Source organism: Chionomys nivalis, chromosome 9 (assembly GCF_950005125.1).
Source record: "Chionomys nivalis chromosome 9, mChiNiv1.1, whole genome shotgun sequence".
Classification (NCBI taxonomy): Eukaryota; Metazoa; Chordata; class Mammalia; order Rodentia; family Cricetidae; genus Chionomys; species Chionomys nivalis.
Genome location: NC_080094.1, coordinates 7,168,039 through 7,180,449, shown reverse-complemented (window position 1 = coordinate 7,180,449; position 12,411 = coordinate 7,168,039).

The window sequence follows — 12,411 nt, the reverse complement described above, 5'->3', positions numbered from 1 at the left end:
GTGAATTTTCTTCTGTCTTTACACACAGCCACAGTCCATACTCTTCAAAAGATTGTTTCTTTAATATTCATACATGCACTTGTGTTTCAATCCAATCCACTCTCTATTCCTTCCCAATCCTGCCCCATCCCCTATTTCATGACCAGCCCCCTCCCTCTCTATAGTTCAATACCAACTGATCCCATTCAGTGTTGACTGTACGTGAATGGCGGTGGGAGCATCTGCTTGAGCGTGGGCTGCCTTATGAGGCCAACGTTCCTGAGGAAAAATGACTCCTCACAGCATCCATCAATTGCCAATGGCTCTTCAGTTAGGTGTGGGACATCCTGAGTCCCTCCCCATCCATTCTGGGATTTGGGGCTTTGATCTTATGTAAGTCTTGTGTATGCACTGAAAGCCACTGTGAGGTCAAGTGTGCAAGTGCATTGTCATACAATGTCATACTGTTTCACAGCAGATGTCCAGTCCGTCTGGCTCTTACAATCTTTCCCCAGCTCTTTCACAGTCTTGAGCCTCCTGGGGAAGGTTATGTGGATGACCTATTTAGGGTTGCTCATGCCACAGTCTCTTGTTCTGTGCACGTTGTCATTTAGCGCAATGATAGTAAATGTTCTGTTCTAAGCTCTATGCTCTAGCCAGCCGTGATGAGCTTCCCATATATTTATATAAATGAGAGTGAATACATGCATGTTAATGCAGGTGCCCTTGGAGAAGAGAAAAGGGAGTCAGATTCCCCAGAGCTAGTTATGGGTGGTCATGAACTCTGGGATATGAGTGCTGAGAACTATATTTGGATCCTCCACAAGAACAATATTAGCTCTTCTCCACAGAGCCATCTCTCCAGCTCTGAGGGGAGTGAGATAATTTGTGAGCCAAACATTAGTGGTCTTGGCCTGGGAACACAGGCTTGGGTTGTCAGGAATGGCATGCCCTACTATAGAAGAGGTTAATAAGCTTGCATATCTACAAAACAGAAGAAAATTCTAAGGCAGTGCATTCACCAAATATGGACTGGTGAGGACATTGGAGAGGTGAGTTATCCTCTGCTACAAATTTCAGATGCAATCCGATGTCTTCCTTAGCTTTTGGATTGGTGGAATCTAGTGGCCTGTGACAATAATTAATTCTGCAGTTTAGCTTCAGCATTGAGATGTTTGGTCAGGTTCAGAGGTAGGGAATAAGTTGGGGGAATTCAGGGATATCACAGTCAGGATATCCGGGCTCTCAACCCCCAGCACTGTTTCTCCAGATAATCCATGGGTCAGTTGTTCTTCAATTGACTTCATAGGTATAGCCTCTTCTGGAGCTTCAGTTCACAAGCAGGAAGTGATGTGTAAAGTCTACAGACACTATGCCCTGCAGGCTCCACCGGCTGTGCCAGCTCACCATCCACACTCAATGGAGTCAGCTGCTTGAACGGCTAAAAGACGGGGACTCCATGGGCTTTATTCTGTTTCATGACCACACTCAACAATGAGATAAAGCAGGTGCTTATTTCTTACCCTCAGTTAAGTTGGAAATGGGTTCCTCAAGGACCAATTGGCCAGCTGAGCTTCATTCCCACTTAATGTCTGAGAAATATAAAAAATGGAGCCTTCAGCCGGGCGGTGGTGGCATACGCCTTTAATCCCAGCACTCAGGAGGCAGAGGCAGGCGGATCTCTGTGAGTTCGAGGCCAGCCTGGTCTACAAGAGCTAGTTCCAGGACAGGAACCAAAAGCTACGGAGAAACCCTGTCTCAAAAAATTAAGAAAAAAAAAATGGAGCCTTTTGATCTGCATAAGAAAGCTATAATTGAAAGATAATCATTAAAACGTTTATTTTACTGTGGCGGGTAAGTAGTTGATATTGAAGGTATAAAATCCTAAGTGATACTCTATGGTGTCAGCCATTCTGACTGCAGAGAAGCTCACTGAGTTGGTTGTGTTTGGGACTGGGCAGGTTTTTGTTTGAATAGCTGGCTTCATCAGCTATGTCATCATTTTAGTTTTGAGTTCAATACAATAACTTTATTAAGAATGAAAAGAAGAGGAAAAGGTGGGAAAAACCCAGCAAAGAAAAGAGAGGAATCTTTCACAGAACTGTTGAGGCCAAGGCCCAATTCTAGGAAAGCCATGGCTCTTTCAGTGCCCACAGAGAAGCATTGGCTACTGTGAAAGGAGGCTCTATGTTAGCGGAACATAGTTGGAAACCACAAAAAGGGCCCCTAAAGGACTCTAGATGATTTCTGGGAGACAAGAACTCAAGAAGTGTCCTGCCCTATGCTAAAACCAAAACCAGATTATACCTGGTTCAATCTAGAAACACCTCTGTCCTTGGGGTTCCTTTTCCCCAGTGTACATAATCCCAGAGCAATCTTCTGCAACATCTGCTTGGGAGAAAAGGATACAGAGAGACATAAACAGTGGAGACAAATCCAGAGGTTTTAGTGTTGAAGGAGTGTGGGTTTACAAAGCATGGAAGGAACTTTGAGTTTCCAAAATGACTTTTCTCCTGATTAAAAGGGCACAGAAATGCATATCAAAGACTTCATCCAGTATAGAAAAGAAAGTTTTAAGGATCAGAGAGAGAAAACAATTAGTTTTTTGTTCACTTTCTACAGAGCCCCGTCTGTCCAATCCATAGGCCCTGCATTAACACTTCCAGTAAACTTACTAATGCTATTTTAAATCTCATAAAAACTGGTGAGCAAACCTTAATTTCTTTACAGCGTCTTGAATACATTCAGGAGGAACTGTGTGGGCTCATCTGGTGAACAATGGCACCCTGGCTCCTGCTTCTGTCTAGGAGAGGAAGTAGTGTCAGGGAAAGGGCTGCCCCGGCAGGGGGCTGAGGCTATTAAAGCCACAGTTCCTGGTGTTCTCAATAGGAATTGTGTGTGAACATCAAAAGGAAAGCTCACTCTACTTTGCATGCTATCATCTGCTATTAAGAGAGAGCTCCAGGACTTTAATCATGGGCCTTAAAAACAGGCCTTCAAGTCCTCCAGAAAGAGCAGCCAGGGCTTATGCCATCAAAATGTTAGAGATAGTCATTTTATATTAGCCAGCTTTCTTCTTGAATTTTCATTTATGTACTCATGATCTGTGAGTGTTTCCTATAAAATCAAGTCCCATATAGAAATGTAAAGGTCAGAGGTTGAAAGCACAAGTTTGGAGTTACTCTGTTTCCCAGCATGGGGGCATCTGTTGCCTTTCTGCTTGTTTTCAGCCCTTCTGATGTTCTCTTGTTCCTACCGTTTTATTGAAGTATAGTTAATCCTCAGACTGGGGAGGTTGCTCAGTCGGTAAGAGCACTAGCTATGCAAGCATGAGGACATGAGTTCAGATCCCTGGTACCCATGAAAAGCCATGCATGGCAGGGCATGTGCTCCTATGGTCCCAGTGCGGGGTGGGAGAGTAAACAATTGCTGAGTTTTGGGAGTCCAGCCAGTGTAGCCAGAGAATGGAGAGTTTCAGGTTCTATGAAAGACCCTGTCTCAAGGGAATGAGGAAGAGAGAGTGGTAGACTAGGACTCCAGCAGTCTGTCTGTCCTCTGCAGGCAGCCACCAGCACACAAGTGTGTGTGCACTACACATACATATACCCCATACATACACCACCACACACAGTATACATATATTCAGTGCTAGACTGAAAGGGACATTTGATAGAAGTGTATGTGAATCACTGCCATCACCAAGACAGCGGACAAATCTGTCTCTCCCCATGTACCCCATTTTCATGGTTTACCCTCTCTCTCCCCCATGCACCCACCTCCTCAGAATACCCTCTCTCTTCCTACACATATCCCTTTCCACTGTGTAAACTCCCCACCCCCATACATCTCCTTTCCCGCAGTGTTCTTTCTCTCTGGACCTTCTCTGGTCTGCTTCCACATGAAGCCCCGCCCTGCTTCTTGTCACTCAAGATTCATCGGCATTTTCTGGAATTTTATAGAAAATTAATTATAGCAAACACTTTTCTTTTGTTCACAGAATGTAGCGATCTGAACACTTTCTTGCTGTAACAGGTTGTCCCAGTTTGATTTTTTGTTACAATAATAAATAAAGCATAATGATCAAAAGCAACTTGGAGAGAAAAAGATTTAATTGGCTTATGCTTGATCACAATCCACCACTGCGGGAAGTCCTGGCAGGAGCCTGGAGGCAAGAGCTAGAGAAGAATGCTGCTTGCTGGCTTGCTCTCTGTCTTCCACTCTGGCTCATGATTGGCTCCCTTAGACATGTCAGACCCTCCTACCTAGTAACGGCACAGCTCACAGTGGCTGTACCCCAATATCAATCATTGCCAAGACACTCTCACACAGACATGACTGCAAACAAACCAGGCTTAATCAATTCTTCATCTCTTCCCAGGTCACGCTAGGTTGTATCCAATTAACAATAAAACTTGACGCAGACATCAATACTTTCCCTAAGTAGTATCCTATCATGTGGGTGGGTTTTCCATACCAGTTGGTAGGTATTTGTGTTATATAGACTTCCTAGAGGCTACAAAGGGGTGAATATTTGTGCCCAAGCCTCTATGTGAACACAGCACAGTTTTCCCTCTCTTGAGTAACTGTAAAAGGATGGAGCAGGTGGAACAGACGGCAAGTATGCATCTGTGTTGTCTCTGAGGTGGTTTTGAACCTTGACCTTCCAATCATTGGCTTATTAGTGATGTGATTTCTTCAAATACCATCTTTGGTTTTCCCAGCCGTGTAAGTGTAAGTCATTTTAATAGGCCATAGCAGGATTTCACTGGGAGCTTTTCTTTCCATTTCACCGGTAACTAATAAATCTGAGCATCTTTTGTGGTGCTAATTTGCCATCTGTGGTTCTCTTTGGTGTGTCTCTTTAAGTCAATTATTTGTTTCTATTGTGTTATCATTTTCTTATTATTGGGTTTTGAGCTTCCTTTATATATTCTGGATGCAGGAACTTTAACAGACATGCACATTGTAAAGCTTTTCTCCTAGTCTTTTTGCTCTTTTTATGGTGTCTTTTGAGAGAAGTTTTAATTTCAATGATGGCATGTTTATCCCTTTTTTCTGATATTTCCTGCTATTCTCATTTCTCCTGGGCCACTGTCTGTCATCACCAGTGTTTTCCACTGCCCAATTTGTAAAACATTATTTTAAGGATTGCATCTGTCTCCTTGTTTGGCTTGTTTCACAGGGGATGGACAGCCTCTGCTGTTACTTTGGCCAGATGCAGAAAGCCTCTGTGTTATTTTAAATGTGTTTTGCATCTAGTATTTACTGATCTCAAGATCTGGCATGATAACCTTCACATTGAATTGCATTAAAATTATCTGGCCATTTATCAATTCATGTTCTTACAGTTAACAATGGATAAAAAGAGTGTGTCTCAGTGTGGTAGACAATGTAAATGACAGATGGATGAGTCAGCTTCCCCATGTGTCTAGATCACAAATCAAGTGAGGGAAAGATTGATTTTACACAGATATGTTTTACTATTAAATGGAAAAAAGTGTTCATCTGGATGACATGGTGCAGTCTCACCATATTTATTCACAAAGAAAAGGATAAGGAGCATTTTAGTACCTACTTCTTTAGGCATTTAACATATTTAGTTACAATAGTACAAGTCCTAGATGGCCTTAAGTTTCACATGCAAACTCCTCATATGCATCAAGCAATGTTCTCTCCCTTATTCTTCAAAAAATGATTTCAGTATCAAACTGGCCAATGACTGCAAAAGCATCATGTCAAGTTAAGCTGATATTAAATACAGCATCATGGTGTGCTGTGCTACAGTGCAGTGTTACCAATACTTAAAAGGCAGATGACCTTACTGAGTGTTTAGGAACTTCCTTTGTATATATGCTCTTGTGCTGGCTAGTTTTATGTCAACTTGACACAGGCCAGAGTCATCTGAGAGGATGAACCTCAACTGAGAAAATGTTTCCAAAGACCAGGCAGTAGGCAAGCCTGTAAGGCATTTTCTTAATTAGTGATTAATGTGGGAGGGGTCAGTAAATTGTGGGTGTCACTACCTCTGGGCTAATTGCCCTGGGTGCTATAGCAAAACAGGCTAAGCAAGCCATGGGGAGCAAGTCAGTAAACAGCACCCCTTCATGGCCTCTGCATCAGGTCCTGTCTTCAGGTTCTCACCTACTTTGAGTTCTTTCTTTGGCTTCTCTCAATGAACTGTGACCCAGGGTATATAAGCCAAATGAACCCTTTCCCCCTCAAGTTGCTTTGGCCATGGTGTTTCATCACAGTAAGAGTGACCCAAACAAAGACAGTTTCATTGCTCACTCACAGTAACTTTGGCTCAGTCTACTATTATTACCTCATTTTACTCATGAAGAAACCAAGGCACAAAAACTGTTGAATAATCTTCCAAAGCCTTTCAGGTAGAAGAAGATAAAAATATACCTCATTTTACTCATGAAGAAACCAAGGCACAAAACTGTTGAATAATCTTCCAAAGCCTTTCAGGTAGAAGAAGGTAAAAATACAGCTGAGGCTAAGCAAGAGTCCCTGAACCCATCTTTGTAATTAGGCACTTTTGATACCCTAAAATGAAAGCTACACTGTCCAAAAGAGTACTACAAATAATCACACTTATGGCACCCCTCAACTCACCTCCAGGTCCAGGAGCAATTGTGGAGAAAGGGTCAGAAAAAAAGTAAGAGCCAGGGGTCAAGAGGACTAGAGCAAAGAGGTGTCCTCTGTCTATGAACTCAGAACTGTGGTTACCTACATAAGACCTGTACAAGATCAAGCCAGCCCACATTCCAACATAAAGCGGCAAGGGGCTGAGTGGCCCTCATGTCTAACTGAGGAGCTATTGATAGTTGCCAGCTTATAGGAAGAGAGAATTGGTTTGTTTTAAGGGTATGACCCTTCATAAAGGAGACCACACTCTACTGGATGACTCTACACCCACGACTAAATGATCAGAACAAATGGAACCAGGATTACAACAGCAACAAGAGAAGATAAGAGGCTAGGGGTGATGGAGAAGTGAGGGTAGCTCTGGGAGGAGACAAGAGAAAGAGTGGGCAGTGAGTATGATTGAAATACATTGTATGAAATTCTCTATGAATTAACAAAATCCTAAAAACAATTGCTTTAATGAGAAAAAGCATTAAGGCTAATGGATTTTAAGTTCTGACATATCAATTTTGTTTTTCTCTTATGATGATTTTTAAGAATAAAATAATTTACTCATTTAATATCCCAAACATGTCATCTTACTGGATTTTAATTAACCACTTAACTTTTTTCTCACTAAGCAAAAAAGAATTTTCGCATTATTTCTTAAATATGTAATAAATAAAACTGTAGCCAATGAGCACATTTAAGGACACATCAAAAGAAATTATTTTTGAGAAAATTATGTTTGTATTTTGATCAAAGCTACCTCCCCAATCTTCCCTCTATCCCCTATCTCTTTTCCTTCCCATTTTCATGTAATTTATTTTTAAACCCACTGAGTGCAGTTAGTGCTGCCTCCTATGGTCATGGATGTAGCATTATTCACCAGAGCATGCATAGACTCTCAGGACCACAGTACTGAAGATACCTAATCTTCCTCACCAGCAGCCATCAGTTGTCAGTCAATAGCTCCTCAGATAGGACTGGGACTTCATGAGCCCTTCTGCCCATACTTGCTTCACTTCCACTGGTTTCATTTTGGGCAGGTATTGTACATGCAGTCACCACAGTACAGCTGCCTTGAGTTTATGTGAGCAACACATTTAAAGATACCATCAGATGTATCAACACAGCAAGTCATGTCCCAGACAGCAATGAGGTAAGCAGGTCACACTTCAGAAGAGCTGCTGGGTCCCAAACCTAGTTGTTATGTTTTATGTCAGCTTCTCTAATACTAATGGTGTGAGACAGACATGAAACATTACCATCAAATACTCTAATAGAGCATTAAGAGAAAAAGTGTTGGAGAGAAAATGGATCTGCTGGGAGAAATTGTGTATGCATCTTCAGACACAAGATAGCCCTGGGTTATAGTAGTTTCAGTCACGTTGGGCATCCATAAGTGGCCAAGTTATACCCATATTTATCTTCTCATTGTTGGGCCAAAGAGAATCATCCCCATTCTGCTGAACAATCAACCATCTGAGTCAATAAAAATGAACTGTCACTAGGCAGATGTGCAGGAGAATGAAAGGCAAAATGATTGCATCATGCATAAGCATGTGGTCCACTCATCCAGTACAACATAGAGCTTATAGACCTGTTGTCTAATAGAACAGGAATGGGGGTGCAGTTGACACAGGGAATGTGAGTGATTTCTGTAAAGATGAAAATTACTCTCAGATAGATGGCAATCTTTTTATATGCTGAGCCAGTTGATGACCTTGGAGTGAAATCTTTAATTAATGAAATAACAGGAAATAAGTGGAAGGAAATTGTATCCCTCTTTGTAGATCTGGTCTTTAGGCTAATAAATAGATTGAAGAAAGAAATAATTTGATTAGTTAATTGTTATTGAGACAAAGTATGTGGTAAAAGCAACTTAAGGAAGGAAGGCTTATTTTGGCTCACAGTTAGAAGGTACACAGTCTCTCACAACAGACTAGTCAAAACAGCAGGAGCTTAGCTCATAGTTTGAGGGTTCACGGTTCATCATAGCAGACTAGTCAAGACAATAGGAATTTGAAGCAGCTTGTATCCACATTCAAGAAACAGAAAGATGTAAATACTGGTGCTCATCTTGGTGTGGGAGGTCCTTCTGTCTATGTGTTGCTTTTATTGGTTAATAAATAAACCATCTTAGCCTGTAATAGTGCAAAAGAACAGAGCTAGGCAGGGAAAACTAAAGTGAATGCTGGAAGAAAGAAGGATGGATTTCGAGAGACGCCATGGAGCTGCCACTGGAGATAGACATGCTGAAACTTTGCCAGTAAGCCACTGTCATGTGGCAATACACTGATTAATAGAAATGGGTTAAATTAATATGTAAGAGTTAGCCAATAGGATGCTAGAGCTAATGGATCAAGCAGTGATTTAATTAATACAGTTTCTGTGTAATTATTTTGGGTCTAAGCTAGCCGGGTGGCCAGGAACCGACAAACAGCCTCCCACTATATAAGCTCTCTTTCCCCTATTTATTCAGTCTGGTATACTATCTGATGGCATGGTGCCATTGTTCTTTAGGATGGGTATTACTACTGAAATTATCCTAATCTAGACAATTCCTTATAGATGTGTCCAGAAGTGTGAATCTAAATCCCATCAAGACTCGCATCATGAGTCTCTTCTAGCCTCAGTTGGTTCCTGAGAACCCTCTAAAACAGTCAACATATCAAGGTGCCACATTTTCTACCATCATTCTCTGGATGTTTTCATCAACAAGGTGACATTTGGCACTTCTGGTCTGAACACCATTCTATTTTGACTTTTGCCCTGTGAAGACCCAACACTGATTTGCCAAATAACTGCTTTATGAGCATGGAGAAAGCAGGGAATAAATAAGTCTACAATGTTTCATGATGACAAACAAACAAGGGAAAAAAACTACTTCTAGATATTCTTGGAAGGACAGAAAATCCCAGTTTCTGGCTTCTCTATTTACAGTATCCATACTACTCAGAGGGAAATCTGGCCAAAGCTGGGAGCCACATCTGGCAGCTGTTCAGGAACCTGTGTTGCTAAACCAGAGATAAAACGAGGAAATCTAAGCAAAGGACACAAATAGGAAAAAGTGCACTAAGCAGCAGTAAACTCCAATTAAGCTCTGTGGGCTTCTGAAGCTGAATCAGCTCTTTACAGACACAGCATTATGTGGGTCAAGGAGCCGATTTAACATCACAAAACCAGTCTTTGCAGCTGGTCCTAGTTCATTTGTTTGGCCAGCCAGCCTTCCCTCCCTCCCTCCTTCTGCGAGGCTCTTAACATGGAGTGAGTCATTCCAGGTGAATGGTGGGGGTGAGAGCTGAGTGAGCTTGATCCTCAGCGTGGAGAAGCTGTGTGCGCTAAAGTGTGATTCAATCCAAGTGTGTCTGTGCCTTCTCAAATGGCCAGGCTCAAGTCTTGCTTGTGAAAGAGGAGAGGGACAATTCCAGAAAGCCAGAGGCATTAGCTCACATGACTTTAGCTCATGTGAAGGGCCTAAAACACTGTCTACTTGTAACCTTCACCCAGAACTTACTACAGTTTTAAATGCTGAAGGGCCACAATTTTAATTGCTTCTCCATGTGGAATGTTGTTCTTTGAAGCTGGGAGCAGGATAGGCTCAGCTGATTTAGAAATCCAAGAGTGGAGCGCAGGGAGGGGCCCTCCTGCTCCCTTGAGTACCCTGTACCCCTGAGCTGGGAGCCAGAATAAACCCCCTTTCCCTTAAATTGTCTTTCTCTCTTGCTTTTTATTAGTTGTTTGGGAATGTTATAAAGCATGTTCTGATCATATTCACCTACCTCTCACAACTCTTCCCCAGTCCACCGTACTTCCCTACCCAGCTCACCAAGTCCAAACAGTGTGGCCCCTGGGAAGCCTACCACACTCCGACAGAAAGCGGCATATCCACACACGTACAGCACCAACCATATGTAAATCGTTTTTGTCAGAGAATGGTATCCCAGCAACAGGAAAAGAAACAAAGGCAGTAGCCCTGCTGCTCACACTGCTTACAAGCATTTCCAGTGTGAGCCCAGGTGTCTTTTCAGCTGGTATGGAGTGGTTCCTCCATTTAAGCCCTCTCCTGCCTCGTGAGCAAACTTCTGGTGGGTGGGATTCCCTTGTCTTTCCTACGAAGCCTGGGCCTTGCTGAGCTCCAATCACACCAGAGATAGCCAAATACACACTTGGATAACCCAGTCCCCAAACTCTGTATAGGTCACATGCTCCCTTGATTGCACTTCCCGGGAAGAATTTGGAACTGCATTGAACTCAGTTTTGGAGAAGACAGTTGAACAGTCTAAAGGTTTAAAATATTATTCTTTTTAAACCCATGTCTGAGAAATTCTGAAGGGTCCTCCCTCCCCTGGTATGGAGCGGGCCAGTGAGACGGCCAAGCTGCAGCCAACTGGCATGAATTATTCAGAGAGGCAGAAAGAGCAGATGTTCCTCCTCTGGGCCCTGAGTTTGGAAAGGTAGAAAGTTGGAGGGCAGTAGTGACTACACGGGAGGGGGAGATAAATGATAGCCCTAAATCTAGTAAGCTTCGACAGCTGCAGCACCCCATCGAATTTGGTGGCAGTCTCCAGCACTTGCCTTGGGCTACAAGGGTAAATAGCAAGAGAAGGTTATGAATCCTATTTGGACTTTGAAAGAAAAGAGATTAACCAAGGGAGGGAAGGAAAGGGTGGCAAGGGAAGAAGGAAAGGAGAGGAATGGCAAGAAAGGGTCAAGGGGAGATCTAGCCTAGATAGCCTGAAAAATAAAAGTATTTGAGGCACCCAAGGGCAGCAAAAAACTGGAAGCAGATGTGAAGAACTTTATTATCCAAACAGAGCTGATGTTCGACTAAGATTTCCTGCCTTACCAATCATTATCAATCACTGCTTATTCCTGCTCAATACAATGTCAATCTGGAGGTACCTAGGGTATCCTGGGGCCCAAAAGGAAGACACTAAGGGAGATGGAATGGGAATTTTATAATGAATATGAAATCTCATCATAAAATCTCAGAGTTTTGGAATCGGGAAGCACTGTAGCGGTCCACCATATGGTCTTGGGTTATAGAGTTTGAGATGTGTCCAGATTTCTTTGTGATTAGAATGACTTTAGGATGATGGATGGATTGATGGGTGGGGAGCAATCTGGATCCTAGAAACTCACATTTAAATCACCCTGAAGACTTTTTACCCCATCATCTGATTAATAATGTTGGAAATCAAGAGCAGATGAATGGAGCTAGCAATGGGAAGAGAGCCTGCCTGAGACATGACACCTTCTGGTGAAGATGAGATATGCCATCAGTGTGTCTGTAGTGATGGCACTGTCTGAGGTTAAAAACCCCACAATGTCCATACACCTTTCATTGAAATGTGTAATAACGCTGAAACAATGGCTCAGTGGATAAAACATGAGGCCCTGAGTTAAAATCTACAGAACTCAAGATAGTTTAACAGCACAGGTCTGTGCTCCTAGCCTTCCTTCCGTGAGACAGGAGACAGATACTGGAGAACCCCAAAGCTGGAACTCCTGCTGGATGTAGGCAGTGGCACACAAGAGACCCTACCTCAAACAAGGAGAAAGGTGAGAGTCTACCGCAGGCTTTGTTTGCTGACTTGCATGTAAGTTCTGCGGCTGCATCTGCAGTCACTCATATAAAACAATGTGTTCAAGTGCAATTAAAAGAGAGACTACAAGCTCGAATATTATTGCATTGTTGAAAGGAATATGAGAAACAAATCGTGTACTCATTGTCTGCTTTGACTTCTATCTATGGGCACAAGAGAACAGGCGCAGATGTGCAACAGAAAGGGTTGG